This window comes from Sciurus carolinensis, chromosome 11, assembly GCF_902686445.1.
Source record: "Sciurus carolinensis chromosome 11, mSciCar1.2, whole genome shotgun sequence".
NCBI classification, from domain to species: Eukaryota; Metazoa; Chordata; class Mammalia; order Rodentia; family Sciuridae; genus Sciurus; species Sciurus carolinensis.
The window spans coordinates 114362977-114379466 of NC_062223.1; positions in this window are offsets into that span (position 1 = coordinate 114362977).

The following is a 16490-nucleotide window of genomic DNA, read 5'->3' on the forward strand; positions in this document are numbered from 1 at the left end:
TGCAATCTGAATTTTCAATATTCTTAAAAATCTGGAGCAAACCAAAGGTGACTGTGAGGTGCAAATTTGCCACCTCTGTGTAAGATCATAGAGGCTATGCTGCTGTAGATCCCATCGTTAAATGTCCCAGAGTGCTTTTCACCGGATGGATGACTGAATTCTCAAGGACAGAATTTTCTAAGATAGGTCTATACCAATAGGCACTGGTTTTTTAACTTTCCAAACTGTGGAAGTAGTTGAAGAAAGGGATTTTAAAAGAACAAATTTCGTGTTCTAGATTTAACAACTTAAGATCAAAGTTGCCCAAGGACATGTAGGCAAACATTATAAACGTATTATATAAGGGCTGAACCCCAGGTGGGGTTGTTCAAAGAAGAAGCAGTGTTGTTAGTCAGCTTATGGCACTTTTGTTTTTCCTGGAAACTCATGAGTCTCAAAATTCAGGCAGTAAACTCTCAAAGTGTGTTCTTATTTTCCCATGGTTCTACCTTTTTTTTTTTTTTTTTGACCCTATAAGGCAGGTTTGAAAACATTTTCCCCTTTGCAGCTTGGGTTCTATATTGTTTTCTCCCTTCTTCTAAGGACCACCCTCATGCTGCTGTCCTTTCCACCTACCTCTAGAAAGCTCAGGAGTCCAGCTTTCCTAAACAAGGAACTACAGAGGAACTTCCCAAGAAGTCTGAAAAGATGTGTTCCAGTTATTGGGGGAAGGAGACATACCTGGAGGAGGGAAAAGCAGGTGCAAAGCAGGAAGGTGGGAAAGTAGAGTTATGTTTGCTAAAAGTGGTGAAGGTGCATGTGAAGAAGGGTCAGATGAAGCTGGAAGGGAGACTGCAGGCTGGCTTTCAAAATGCAATCCATTTGCCTTAGTCGGGCATTTGAGGCTTTTCAACCCTGAGGATTTCCAGACTGAAATGCCTGACTCCTACACAGATAAAGAGATACCCCAAACTCCTTATGAGCTTTAAAAGAAAAAAAAAAAAAGTCTGGGTTTAAATACATGCTCTGTCACACACAGCCATCTTCTCTTATCCATGGTCTTGCTATCAGTGGTCTCAGTTACTTGCCGCCCACTGTGGCATTGTTTCACCTTACATCATCACCTGGATAAGGTACAGCACACCAAGATCGTTTGAGAGAGGAAGAGGGAGAGAGAGAAAAAGGGTGGGCACACATTCACATAACTTTTATTATAATATGTTGTTTTAATTGTTCGAGTTTATTACTTGTTGCTGTTAGTATTTTACAGTGTCCTATTTATAAATTAAATTATAATATAGGCATTATGTATTTGCAAACACAAAGTACAGATGGGGCTACCTCCCAATACACCCATTGGAAACTGAAAATATCATGAGTCGAAAATGCATTGGATACTCCTAGCCGACTAAGTATCCTGGCTTAACAGCACAGTGCCCTGTGGCATACCAGTTGCTTCTCTCGTCATTGGGAGCTGACTGACTGGGAGTTGTGACATGCTGCTGCTGCTGCCCAGCATTGTGAGAGAGGTGAGAAATTTCCATTCTGAATATTGCTCAGGAAAAAAAAATCAAAATTTGAAGTATGGTTTCCACTGAAAGTGCACGGCTTTTGTGTCATCATAAAGTCTAAAACTACTCAGATAAATCATAATAAGTCAGGAATTGTCAGTAACTGTAAGGTGTGGTACTATCTGTGGTTTCAGGCATCCACTGGGTATCTCACATAGGGTGGAACTACTGTACAAGCTACTGGATCTTAGGAAAGTTGTTTAAAATTCTTGGATCCTGTTTCTTCATCTCTCAAGTGAGGATCAAGTGCATCACCTTAAAGATATGCTGTGAGGACTTAATTACATGAAAAATATTTATAATATGCTCAATACAGTACTTGGTATCTAAAAAGCCCTCAATAAATACCGTTCCAAATAGTCATAATAGTGTTCCAAAATAAATTACTTTCTGTTTTCTGAAGTACTATACTCATCCTCAACTGCACACTTTTGGCCTGTTTTTAATTGATGCATATTAGTTATGCAGAATGACAGATTTCCTTATGGTATATTGGCACATGTATATAACATAATTGGATCAATGTCACCCCCCATAACCTTCCCCTACTGTCCCCTTCACCCTCCCCTGCTCCCTTTTTTCTATAATATTGTTTTCACTGCTATTTTCATGAAGTTCTCTCCTTACTCCACTAGCTTCCCCATATGAGGGAAAACATATACTTCTTTCTGAGTCTGGCTCATTTCCCTTAACATGAAACTCTCCAGTTTCATCCATTTTCTTGTAAATGACATAATTTCATTCTTCTTTATGGCTGAATAAAACTCCTTTGTGTGTGTGTATATATATATATATATATATATATATACACACACACACACACACACACAAAGGAGTTTTGATATGATATATACATCATATTTTCTTTATCCATCTATGTGTTCACAGACACCTATCCTGATTCCATAATCTGGTTATTTTGAGTTATTCTGTGATGAACATATATGTGCATGCATCTCTAAAGTATTGACTTTAGTTCTTTAGGGTAAATATTAGTATTATAGCTGGATCATATGGTACTTATATTTTTAGTTTTCTAGGTAACTCCATGATAATTTCCATCATGGCAGTACTAATTTACATTCCCAACAATGGTGTATACAAGTTTTTTCCCTTCCTTGTCAGCAGTTATTATTATTTGTATTCTTGATAATTGCCATTCTGACTGGAATGAGATGGAATCTCAGTGTAGTTTCAGTTTATGTTTTCCTGATAGGTAAAAATATTGAGCATCTTTTCATATAATTGTTGGCCATTTGTATTTCTTCTTTTGAGAAGATTTTGTTTTGTTTTGTTTTTGGTATTGAGTGTTTCAAGTTCTTTACCTATTCTGAATACCAATCCTGCCCGAAGGGTATATAGCAAAGATTTTCTCCAATTCTATAGCCTCTCTCTTTGATTTTTCTTTTACTATGCAGAAACTTTTCTATTTGATGCAATTCCATTTGTTCATTCTTGCTATAATTTGCTTTTCAGGATTCTGTTGTCTGTGCCTATATGTCTATGCTATATGTCAAAGTATCACCTCTGTTTTTTTTTTTTTTCCTAATTGTTGCAAAGTTTTGGTCTTATACTTGTATTTTTGGTTCATTTTGAATTGAATTTTGTACACAGTGAGAGATAGTGATCTAGTTCCATTTTTCCTACATATGGATATCCAGTTTTCCCATCAACACTTGTTAAAGAGGATGTCTTTTCTCTAACATATAATTTTGATACATTTGTCAAGAATAGGATGAGTATAGCTGTGTGGGTTTGTTTCTTTGTCTTCTATTTTGTTCCATTGGTCTGTGTGTCTGCTTTTATATCAGTACAAGACTGTTTTCCTGTAGTATAATTTGTAGTCAGATACTGTAACACCTCCAGCTTTGCTCTCTTTGCTCAGAATTGGTTTGGCTATTCTTGTCATTTATTTTTCCGTATGAATTTTGAAATTTTTTTCTAGATCTGTGATGAATGTCATTGGCATTTTGAAGGGAATTGCATTGAATCTGTAGATCACTTTTGGTCATATGATCATTTTAACAACATTAATTCTGCCTATTTATGAACATGGGAGATCTTTCCATCTTAGTGTCCTCTTCATTTTATTTTTTCAGTATTTTGTAATTTTACTCTTAGAGTTCCTTCACCATTCCTACATATTTTTTAAAGCTATTGTGAATAAAACTTTTTTCTGATGTCTTTTTCAGTGGATTCATTGGTGTATAGAAAAGCTATTTATTTTTATGTGCTGATTTTGTATCCTGTTACTTCACTGAATTTGTTTGTCTGATCTAGAAGTCTTCTGTTGGAAACTTTAGGATCTACTAAATATAGGATCATATCAGAAAATAGGAATAATTCGACTTTCTCATTTCCTATTTGTATCCCTTTTATTTCTTTGTCTTGCCTAATTCCTCTAAAATTTCAAGTATTATGTTGAATAGAAGTGGTAAGAATAGACAACCTTATTTCTTCCTGATTTTAGAGAAAATGCTTTTAGTTTTTCTCCATTCGGTATGATGTTGGCTGTGGTTTTTTTCATAGAGGCCTCTTAGATGTTGAGGTAAGTTCCTTCTATCCCTAGTTTCTTCAGAGTTTTTGTCATGAATGGGTGCTAATTTTGTCATAAATTTTTTTCTGCATCTAGTGAGATTATCATGTGACTTTTTCTCTTTGTTTGTATTTATGTGATGTATTATGTTTATTGATTTGTATATGTTGAACCATCTTTGCATCCCTTGAATATAACTAACTTGATCATGGTGTATGACATCTTTAAATAAAAATAACATGTGTTGTTAAGTTCAATTTGCTAATATTTTATTAAGGATATTTTGCATCTGTGCTCATCAGGAATATTCATCTGTAGTTTTGCTTCTGTGATATCTTATCTAGTTTTGGTATCAGGGTGATACTGGCTTTATATAGTGAGTTTTGAAGAACCTCTCTTTTATTTCATGGAATAATTTGAGGATCATTGGTGTTAATTCTTCTCTAAAGATTCAGCAGGATTCAGCTGTGAACTAATCTGGTCCTGGGCTTTTATTTCATTAGGCTTTCTATGACTGCTTCAATCTCATTGCGTGCTATTGGTCTGTTTAGGTTTCCATTTATTCTTGGTTCAGTTTTGATAGGTGATATATGCCAAGAAATTCATTCATTTCTTTTAGATTTTCTGATTTATTGGAATATAAGTTTTCAAACTGGTCCTTAGCAATCCTCTGGATTTCAGGTGCCTATTGAATTATTTCCATTTTCCTCTGTAACTTTATTAATGTGTGTCTTCTTTCTTTTGGTTAGTTTGGCTAAGTGGTTTTCAATCATTTATTTTTTCAAAAGAACATTTTTCTGTTTCATTGATCCTTTATGTCATTCTTACAGTTTCTATTTCATTTATTTCATCTCTGATCTTTATTACTTCTTTCTACAGGTTTTGGTTTGGTTTGTTCTTGTTTCTTTGAAGACTGGGAGATGCATCTTTAGGTTAGTTATAATCTCTCTATCTAATGCAAGCACTCATACCTATAGAATTCTATCTTAAAATAGCCTTCACTGTATTCTACAATTTATGTTATGGTGTGTTTAAGTTTTCATGTCATTCTAAGAATTTTTAAATTTCTTCCTGATGACTTTGGTGACCTACTCATCATTCAAAATTGTATTGTCTATATATTTGTATAGTTTTTGTAAGTTCTCTTGCTATTGATTTCTAATTTCATTCCATTATGATATGAAAATATGGAGGAGATTTTTTTTTCTGAGACTTGCTTTATGGCCTAATATATGATAATTTTTGGAGAAAACTCCATGACAGAATAAAAGAAAACATATTCAGCTGTTTTTGGATAAAGTATTCTGTAGATGTCTGTTAAGTCCACTTGATTGATGATATCATTTAAATCTGATGTCTTTGTTGATTTTCTGCTTAAATGACCTACTAGTGAGATTGGTATATTGAAGTCCCCCACTATTTTTGTTATTAGGGCCTGTCAGTCCCTTTAAGTTGTGTAATGTTTGTTTTATAAAATTGGGTGTACCCATCATTTGGGGCATAAATATTATAATCATTATAACTTCTCATTGGATTTTTCCCTTTACCAATCTGTAATGACCTTCTTTGTCTCTTTCACTAATTTGAGCTTCAAGTCAGCTTTTCCTGAAATGAAAATAGCTGTTTTGATTTCAGATACAATGGAATATCATTTTTCATCCTTTCACTTTCAATCTGTCAATGTCTTTGCCTGGGAATGTATTTCTTGGAGAAAACTTACAACTGGGTCTTGTTTAATACAATTTGCCAACCTATGTCTTTTAAATGGAGAGTTAAAATCATTTATATTTAGGATTATCATACAGAGGTATGTTATTTCCTATCATTTTGCTTTATTTCTAACGTTTGACTCATTCATAATTCTTAATTGCTCATTTATCTTTCTAATGTTATTTATTCTTTCCCATGTTTTCCTGGTTGTTTTTTATTTTTCTTTTCTGTACGTAAGATTTCTTTAAGCATTTCTGCAATGTTGGCTTAGCAGTCATGGATTCCTTTAGATTATGCTTATCTTGGATAATTTTTATTTCTTCTTCAATACTGAGGGATAACATTTCTGGATAGTAATGGTTGGCAGTATTTTCTTTCAGAACCTGAAATACATCATTCCATACCCTCCTGGATTTTAGAGTTTCTGGTAGGAAATCTTCCTCTATTCTAATGAGTTTGCCTTTATGATTTACTTGCTGCTTTTCTCTTGTAGTTATTGAAATTCTTCATTTTGAATTTTTGGTATTTTATCCATAATATATCATGGAGTGGTTCTTTTCTAGTCCTGCATGTTTGGAATTCCAAATGCCTCCACTACCTGCATGTCCATCTCATTCCCAAGATTAGGAAAACTTTGTAATATTATTTTCCTGAACATGTTTTCTATGCCATTAGTCTGTATCTCCCCTTCTTCTGAAGATTCATGAGTCTTAAGTTTTGTTCTTTAATGTTTTCCCAGAGCTCTTGTATATTCTGCTTATAGTTTCTTTTTTTTTTTTTCTTTTCCTTTATTTCTATCTGAGTGTTCTAACCCTTCCACTTGGTGCTGAGTTTTTATTTGATTAATTGAATTTTTTATTTCCAAGATTCCCATTTGGTTCATTTGCAGAATCTCTATCTCCTTATTGAAATGCTCTTTCATATCCTATGTTTTATTCCTTAGTTCATTCCTTAAATCTTCTTTTAATTCATTAATCATTTTAGCAATCAACTTTTTAAAATTCCTTGTCTGACATTCCATAAACTCTGATATCTATAGGTTCAGTTATTGCAGTGTTATGAACTTCTGGAGGTTTCTTATCACTTTGTTTTATCATGTTTCTGTATTTCTATGTTCTGATTTTTTACATTTTCTAGAATGAATCTCTTCTACTGGTATGTGAGGATCTTTTTAGTGAGCTGCTTTCTCTTTTCTATGTTCCCTGCGCAGGAAGTATATCTCACTGACTAAGCATCCACTCAGTGTGCTCACAGTGCTAAGATCAATCCCTAGCACAACATTAAGAGGAAGTGATAATCACTAGTAACTGCAAACACTTGTGAGTAAACCATATACTAATAAACTATAAAAACTTATTAAAAATGGTCTCCACAACTCCACTAGTACAAAAATGTAAAGGCAGAGTAATGCCATGGAATAAGCTAAAAAGTTATCTATTAAAGAAAGTAAAATTGTATTAAGCTATACAGGACATCGAATAAAAAATGGAAATAAGAAGCAAAATCAAGGGGGGGCAGAAGCAGAAAATGCAACAAGAAAAAGACAAAAGAAGAAGAAAGAGATAAAATAGGAAACAATGAAGAAAATGGAAAGAATAAATCCTATTTGACACATTAAAACATTTAAAATACATAAAATTGGATTCAAGTATGCAATATCAAATAATGGGGGACTCTATCAAATTAACACAGAAGCCAATACCAGTAAAATAAAAACCCAACATTAAAGAATCTAAAATTAGTCCTTGATGAGGTATTTGAAATGGAGAAATTTCTTACTGGGTCTTCTAGATTTGGATTCTGTCAAATATTGGGAAGCTTAGTAAATGCTCACATCTCCCTGGCTTTGCCTGTAGTAAGTTTGGGTGTGGAGAGAATGGCCACACCCATCCCATCCACACTGGGTTAAGGAGCTGCATATTCCCCTGCCTTCAACTTTCTACTTCAAAAACTGAACAGAACTCAGGCCCTGGTGCCTATCCCCATAAATATCCTCCTGTCCACCTCTGATGTAAATTTAGGAAGCTCCTGCAGTTCTTTGGCATATCTGGGTACCAAAGAGCTCTCTGGAGGGTCAGAGGATATGGTTGTCTGTGGCCTAGAGTCCAGATCTCTCCCTGACTGGATCTGCAGCCTGTGTGTCTCCCTGTAAAAAATGTCACACATGCCCAGGGCTTTCCAAGCAGACCCTATCTTGCCCTTCTCTGGCAAGATCAAGGAGAATCTGAATGTTCCAGGATTAGCCTGGGTGCTTCTTATTCTTCTGCTGGTGGAAACTAAACTGTGCTGGGCTGCGATAGGTGTGTGCTTGCCTATGTAGTTTTGGTGTGCAGATCATGGCAGAGGTACCACTCCCTAAGTGCTGCACTTCCAGGCAGTGTTGTTTGTTCCACTTTGCTCTTTCCACTTGACTTTGCTGGTCGGGGATTGGCTCTGCTCCCACTGATGCTGGCTGGGCGTGGAGGCGTCTTGGCAGATTTCAGCACCCACTGACTCCACTACACATACTACTTAGGCAACTCAGTTCAAAGGTGTTTTCTATGATAATATTTGTTTGGATCTCTAGGTGGGATGAAGCTCTAGGAATTTAATCCTTTCCAGATCTACAAACTCAGGTGTGGTCTCTACAAAATGAATGCCCTCCACAGTTCCCCACCAATAAATTGAGAAAAGAACAGCTGGTCTCACACACCAGAATTTTTTGCAGCTTCTGCCCCAGATTAACTCAAACTTTCTCTTCTGCTCTTTCTGAAGTAAGCTTGTCACTTTTGCCTTTCTTTCTTAATTTGCTACCCCTCTCACCCCGACCTGCAGATACAGATTCTTACCTGCTTTTTGTTCCAGAAACCAGAATTTTCAAGTCTCTCCAACGTTCTGATTAATATTGTATCTCAGTGCATCCAGTCTGTCACCCACCTTGTCCATCAGATGCTTTGATTTCAGACAACAGAGAAGATATCTGCTGCCCATTCCTACACTGCCATGTGGATTTCCCTCAGCTGCATAATTTTGCAGATGCTGGGACCTCCAACTGTTAGTTTCTCTGAAGCCATTTTTGATCTTCCTACCTGTATTTGATTGTAGTTGATGACTGTCTCTTTCTTGTATAGAGGTTCTTAATCCAGGGGACCCTCTGGGGGATCTTCACATGGAATTCAGAAGACTCTGTGAAAGATTGTGTCTTTCCCCACTCTTAATCCCTTATATTTAATGGCAAACGTGGCCATTTTCATGAAATGTTTCTTCTACTGGGTCCATAAATAGCTTCAGAACCTGTTATGGTTTGAATCTGGAATGTTGCCCAAAGGCTCATGTTTTGAAGGCCTTGTCCTCAATTTGGCAATGTCCAGTGGTGGAACTTTTGGGTTTAGATACATGGTATCCCCCAAAAGTTCATGTGTAAGACAATTCAAGAAAGTTTAGGGGTAAAATGTTTGGGTTATGAGAGTCTTAGTTTAATCAGCTCATTAATCCACAGGAGTAGATTAACTGGATAATAAATGTAGGTAGACAGGGAGTAGCTGGAGACGGTAGGTCCCTGGGGGAATACCACTGGGATATATATTTTGTCCCCGGTGAGCAGAGCTCTCTCCACTTCCTGTTTGCCATATCATGTGTTGCTTTCCTCCTCCAGACCCTTCCATCATGATATTCTGCCTTACCTCCAGCTCAGAGCAATGGAACTGACCGTCTATGGACTTGGACCCCTAAAACCATAGTGCCGAATAAACTTTTCTCATTTATGTTGTTCTTGACAGGTATTTTGGTCACAGCAGAAAAAAAAAATGCTGACTAAAACTGAAGTGATTGGATCATGAGGGCTATAGCCTCATCAGTGGATTAATTAATTGATTGATTAATAATTTTAATGCAGTACTGGGAGGAAGTGGAAATGGTGGGCAGGTGTGGCATGGTTAGCAGGAGTAGGTCACTGAGGATGTACCCTTGAAGATTCTATCTTGTTCCTGGCATCTCTGTCTCTGTCTTTTTTTCCCCTCCTGGCTGTCATGGACTGAGTAGGTTTCCTCTTGCCATATCCTTCCTCCATGATGTTCTGCTTACCTCATGACTAAAGCAATAGAGCCAACTAACCATGGACTGAAACCATGAGTCCAAATCAGTCTTTCCTCCTTTAGATTGTTTGTGTCAGGTATTTGGGGCACAGTGAGGAAAAGCTACTAACAACTTGACAAGAGCCCTCGTCAACACCTTGAAACTGAAGTGAACACAAATCAGAAGGCATTTGACATAAAACTCACTTGCCGTCATTGATGTAACACCTCCCTCTCATTTTAGTTATATTTTTGATTAAATGAATTGTTAAAAGGCTGAGAGCGGGCTAGGGTGAGAGTAGAACCTCTGAGAATGTAGACATAAGATTTTGCACATAGAAATATTCTGTACCTACCTGCTGGCTCTTCCATGGACCTCCACTGAGTACTCATGAGGAAGCCTGGCTTCAGTCAAGAGACTGAAAGTCAAGAGAGTACAGAAAGCCTGACTCTGTGGAAGAGGAGAGGGCTGTCTATAGGAGAAAAGCATGACATTCCCTATACTCTTTTCCCCTAAGAACAAATGCCTTACCAGTGGGGAAAAGCAACAAACCCTGTGATTCCCAAGCACACTGTGGCTGGGAAAATGGAAAAGAAATGAACTGTGAGCTCCTCAGGGAAGGGCAGGAAACTGTCCTTGGTTGAGAGCAATAGAGATTTTCCTAATGCTGGTAGGAAGGAGAGAAAAAGGGGACAAGATCACAGAGAAAGACTTTTCCCTCCCCCAGCCAAAAACTCAGAAAAATCAGGCACAAGACATGCTTAAGATTGAGGCTGAACCAGAACAACAGAGTATCTCATTCCTTCTCCCCACTGGGCCTAGAAAAGCCCTAAGGAAAAAGAATTATAGCTTCCCAGGAGAGAAGAAACAGGGGCAGGAAGACTTTCTGAGATACAGGTGCAACAAGGAAGGACTAGGCTAAGGGTGAAATAGAAATACTAAGAAAAACCTCACACAGAACTGAAAGTAGCCACAGCAACCAAAACTCAAACCCAGCTAGACCATGTCAGTCCACATCCTCACCTACTAAAGGCTTAGGAGAAGACATGTACCTGTTTCTTGCATAAATTCTGTTTATGTAAGTCTGGGTTGTTCAAATTTTATGTCTGACATGTGTCCCATAATTTTTTTTAAATAATGGGATACAAAATAAAGGAAGAGAAATGTAATCCAGTAAAGAGCAAGCAATCAACAGACTCAAACTCAGAGATACCCCGCATGTTGAGATTATCAGAGACAGCTACTGACAGGAAGTATCCCTTTGATGGCCCTGTCAGTCATTTTACTGAAGATGAGGATGAATGTGAATGGGAATGTGAAGATAAGTCGAGGAGAATTATCCTACTCAAAGAAAAGGCAAAGAGTGAAGAAAAAGTAGTATGAGTTATCCAAGAGATGCAGGATAATATCATGTTTTCACAGAAAGAGATGTGGAAAAATCTCTCAATATACTGAAATCAAACCATAGACTTCTATGAATAACTCATAGGATAGACAGAAAGTCATAAAGGAAATTAAGTATTTTTAATGGCATGTAAGTAGAAACACAGTAATGTCAAAATAAGCGGGATGCTTGTAAAGCAGGGCTTAAAGGAAAATTCGTAACTTCACTTGTATTAGAAAAATAACAAAGGTCTAAAATCAATGAATTCATCTTTCCCCTTAAGAAACTAGGAAAGGATAATAAACACAAAGTAACTAGAGGAAGAAAATAATAAAGTTAAGATCAAATAATCAATGAAATTAGAAGCAGAAGCGCAAGAAAATCAATGAAATGAAAAACTAGTTCTTTGTTAAGATCAACGTAGCTTATCAGTCAAAGAAAAGAAGAGAGAAGCAACAAATGTCCAATATCTGAAATGATTGAGGGAACATCACTATCAATGAAATAGGTATTAAAGGCTAATAAAGGAATGTTAGAACAATTTTGCATCCATTAGTTCTAAAACTTAGAAGAAATTAAATTCCTTGAGAGGCACAGAATACCAAAATCTGCTCCAGAAAAGTGGATCACCTGATGAGTTCTGAATCTACGAGAGAAATTGTATCCAAAATCTGCCCCTTCTATCAGTAGACAATAGTCACAACCCCACTGCAAAACAAACACCACTCCAAGCATAGATGGTTTCCTTTTTACACTCTGAGTCCAACAATTTATAAATTAGATAATATATTCCAAAAAAGTGGGGTTGATACTGCTAACACAAACCTTGTTCAACATAAGTCGATGTAATCACCACATCATTAGGCGAATGGAGAAAAATTACATGATAATCTCAAAAAATTACTTCACATTATATTAATATCATACTGCAGAATAAAAGATTCAGTTTCTTAAAGATCAGGAAAAAGGCAACAATGTTTGTTTTGCTGCTTTTATTCAACATCATATCAGAGATCTTATTAAGAAATGAAATAAAAAACAAACATATTGAAGAAAAAGAAATACAAAATTCTTTGCAGTTACACTGACTACATAGAAAATTCCAAAGAATCCGCATAAAATCTACCAGAACTATTTAGTGTCAATGAGATCATAATGTTCAAGGTTGATAATAAAGCTTTATTGCTATTCTACCAATCATCTATTTAAAATTGAAGTTAGAAACATAAAACGATTTAGAATAGGATCAAATCCATGAAATATTTAGGAAGAAATCTAATAAAATACTCAAGATCTATATCCTGAAAATCATAAGCCCTGATGAAAGAAATCAAAGAAGACATAATAAGAGGACCATGTTTATGCATGGGAAGGCTCAATATTATTACAACATCAATTCTTCCCACATTGACCTATAGACTCAATAAAATTCACATCAAAATCCAGCAGGGTACTTTTCTATATAAACCAACAACCTGATTTTAAATTTTATATAGAAAGGCAAGGGACTAGAATAATCCATTTTTAAAAGGAAGAGCAATGTTGGAGGGCTCTGCAAAGCCTCCTGGACCTAGTCTGGTGAGACAGAACACTTTCTCCACAAGTCAGACAAAGCAACTTTATTACTCAGATGGGCAGCTGCGACTGCGGAAGCCTGAGACCCACAGTGCACTGGGCCTCCGACACTTAGGGAAGCTGCCCGAACCTCGTTTGCATGATCCCTGTGTCTTACTGTAGCAGGGGCACCTCGAAGCACTCCATTCTGGGTTTTGCCCCCTGGGTGCCACTGGGAATGCTGAATTGCATGCATTGATTCTGGAAATTATGAGGATGCAGCCTGAGTCTTTCCAGAGGATTCCTCCTTATCTCGGGATGTTGCATTCTGGAAACATTTTTCCCAAAAGTCAAAGAAGAGGGGGAAGACCAAGACCACCCAGGGACCATCCTCCTACAAACTTGCAGTACCTATTTCAAGACTTTCTTCAAAGCTGTAGTAATCAGGACAATACAGTACTGCTGAAAAGATAGACATAAATCAATAGAAATTATCATATTCCAGACCCCAATGCTCATGTACATACATGGTCAATGGATTTTGGATGAAAGTGCAAAGGCAATTAAATGGAGAAAATTTCTTTCTTTTTTTTTCCTTAAGAAACAGAATCATTGGAAATCATGTGTAAAAAGAAATTGAGACAACTCATGCAGGTACAAAAATTAACTAAAAATTAATCATAAATCTAAATACAAAGTTAAAAATAATCTTCCAGTATTAAACCCAGGAGAAAATTTCTGTAAGCTTGGATCATGCAAAGATTTCTTTGATATAACACCATCAGCACAATTCACAAGAAAAAAAGTCAATAAAATTAAAATTTTCTGTTTTTTTTTAAGACACTGCTATGAAAACATAGCCAGAAACTGGGATAAAATATTTTCAAATCACATATGTGATAAAGGACTTGTATCCTGAAAAAATATGTTTTTTATATAACATATATATTTATTCCCAAGATTCAATAAGGAAATAAACAACTGAAGCAAAACATGGGCAAAAATTCATACATTCCATCAAAGAAGAAAAATGAATGGTAATTGAGTATATCAAAAGATGATGAGCATCATCTGTCACTGGGGAAATGAAAATTAAAATCTCAGTGAGAGACTATTATGTACCTATTAGAACATCAACCCTAACATATAGCTGGGGGATGCAAAAATGGTGCAGATACTTTGGGACACAACTTGATAGTTTCTTAGAGTATTAAAATACTTAACACTAGCACCACCACATCAGAGAGATGAAAACTTAGATTAACACAAAAACCTGTTGGTGAATATTTATATTCACAATTGTACCAAATTGGAAATAATTCAAGTGTCCTTCAGCTGGGTGAACAAGCCAGGATACATCCATATGATGGAATACTATGCAGCAGTAAAACGTAAGACCCAAGTAGTATGGACCTCAAATACATGATGTCAACAAAAAGACCACAAACCAAAAGGGCTTTTGTGACATTCTAGAAAAGGCAAAGTCATAATAATAGAAAACCAATTAAAGGTCTGCCAGTGGTTGGGGGAAGGAAGAATGATTGGCCACAAAGAGATATGAGATAATGTCTTGGGTGATGGAACTCTGCTATGCCTTGGTTGTGGTTCTTACTATCAAAATTCATAAAACTATATATGAAAGACAGTGAATTTAACTGTGTATAAATTGTACCTTAATACATGGACTTTAAAAACACCTGAATGGAATGTCATTTTCAACATTTGCTTACTTGACAATCTATTCTGCAAACACTAAAAAAAAATGAGCTCGATGAAAGTACAAATTCCTTAAAGTGATATACACAATAATACTGTATGCCCTTAAATTTATGACATAGAGTATCTTACATTTGCTTCTGTCAAACAAAACATACTCTAGTGTTTAACTAGAGATATATAAATAGATTTGCATCTTTTTCTCCATTTTCTTTATGAGAATGCTGTTTTCTTGGCAAAATATAGAAAATATTTTCTATTTAAAATAAGTTAAAAAAGTTTACTTATTTCTAAAATATTTTCTCATCCATCTATATGATAAATTGAAATGTAAATTTTTCTTAACGGTTTTTCCAATTACAATGCTGTGTTTGTAAGGCTATCACAACTTGATTGATCTATTAACAATGATGTGTATCCTGAACTTGTTCAAAATTTAAAATTTTCATGAACATGGTGTGTAGTGTTTTATCACGTTCCTGGCAATATTCTGTGAAGACCATTATTATATCAATTCTCAAGATATCAGTACTGAAAATGAAGAGTTAGAAAAATCTGAAGGTCTCAAACCATGCAAAGGGACATGACCTTTTAAAATATTTCAACAATGTCTGTGTCAACCCATATGGTTAATATTGAGTGTCAGCTGGAGGGGACATGGAGAAACAGAACAGATACCTACTCAGTGTTGGTGGAAGACAGTTCAGGACGTTAGCATGATCTAGTTTTGCGCACGTAGGTGGTAAAAATCCAGAGGAAAAGTCAAGTCAGAATACAGGGACTTGGAGAAAGGCCGTGGGAAGTTAGAAGTCCCTTCTTAGGTTGCACAGCTCCAGTTAAATCTACCACTTATTGAACTGGGAACTTGGCTTGCACTTAAACATTTACCTCCATTGCAAACCTGTGTGCAGTAATTATAACATTCCTTTTACAAGTGAGGAAACTGAGTGGCAGGATTAGGAATTACTTGTACAACTCTCTGACCTCCAGTGTTTTTACTGTTTCCACACTATTCTGCATCGTATGAGAAACTGCCTAGCACTCGGACTTATTTTCCAGACTTCTGAAACTCTGGACATCTTCAGACAGTCATCCACGCTTCCCACTGGCCCTCTCTCCCCATCTGGGACCCTGGCATTTTCTTCCACTGTTCCTTTTTGAAACCCGTGCAACCTTTGCTCCCTTATAGCAGTTCATTCTTCTTTATAACATCATCTCCCTGGACAGACAGTAGCATTTTCATTTTTACAGCACTCTTTGCTGAAGTCAGTGCTGGGAACTTTTTATAATGAGAAGTTCCACAGCTCCATAATTACTCTTAATTTTGAGGCAGGAAAACTTTTTCTCGTAAAGGTAATTCAATTTGATTGTTATTATTAAATTGTAATGTGTGTATCCCTAGAGCAGTTTTGAGTTGTTTTAAAATGTTGTTATCTATGGACTTTCAGACAAAAGATAATTCTCTGCCCACCCCCAGAAATATTACAATGGAATTGAAATTCACTGGACAGGTAGTCAAGAGATCTGTTCTATCCCAAAGCTTTTGCTTAATCTGCTACATGGCCTTAAATCATGCACTTACTTTGTACTTTGGTTTCTTGATGGGAAAAAACAGGCATAGTTTCATCAAACAATTTCAAGAGAGGTCTTAAAGACAAATTGCTGTCATGTGCATGTGATAAACTTAAAAGTTTAGAGTATAAGCTTGCTTTGGATTGCTCTTAGTGCAATCGTGTTTTCCATGTATTTATAGTCTTTGAACTAAATTCTTATTTCAGTCCTAATTTAAAGAATTATCAAAGTAAAAATGAACAATACTTTCATTCACATTACACACACCTCTACATGAAACATATACGTACACATACCCCTACACAAACCACTCACATGTCACTCTACAGATTTTAGAAACATAGACAAGGTTAAACATTAAAGAATGCCTAAACTCATACCCTTTAAAATATGTCTCTGTTTATTCTTTCATTCA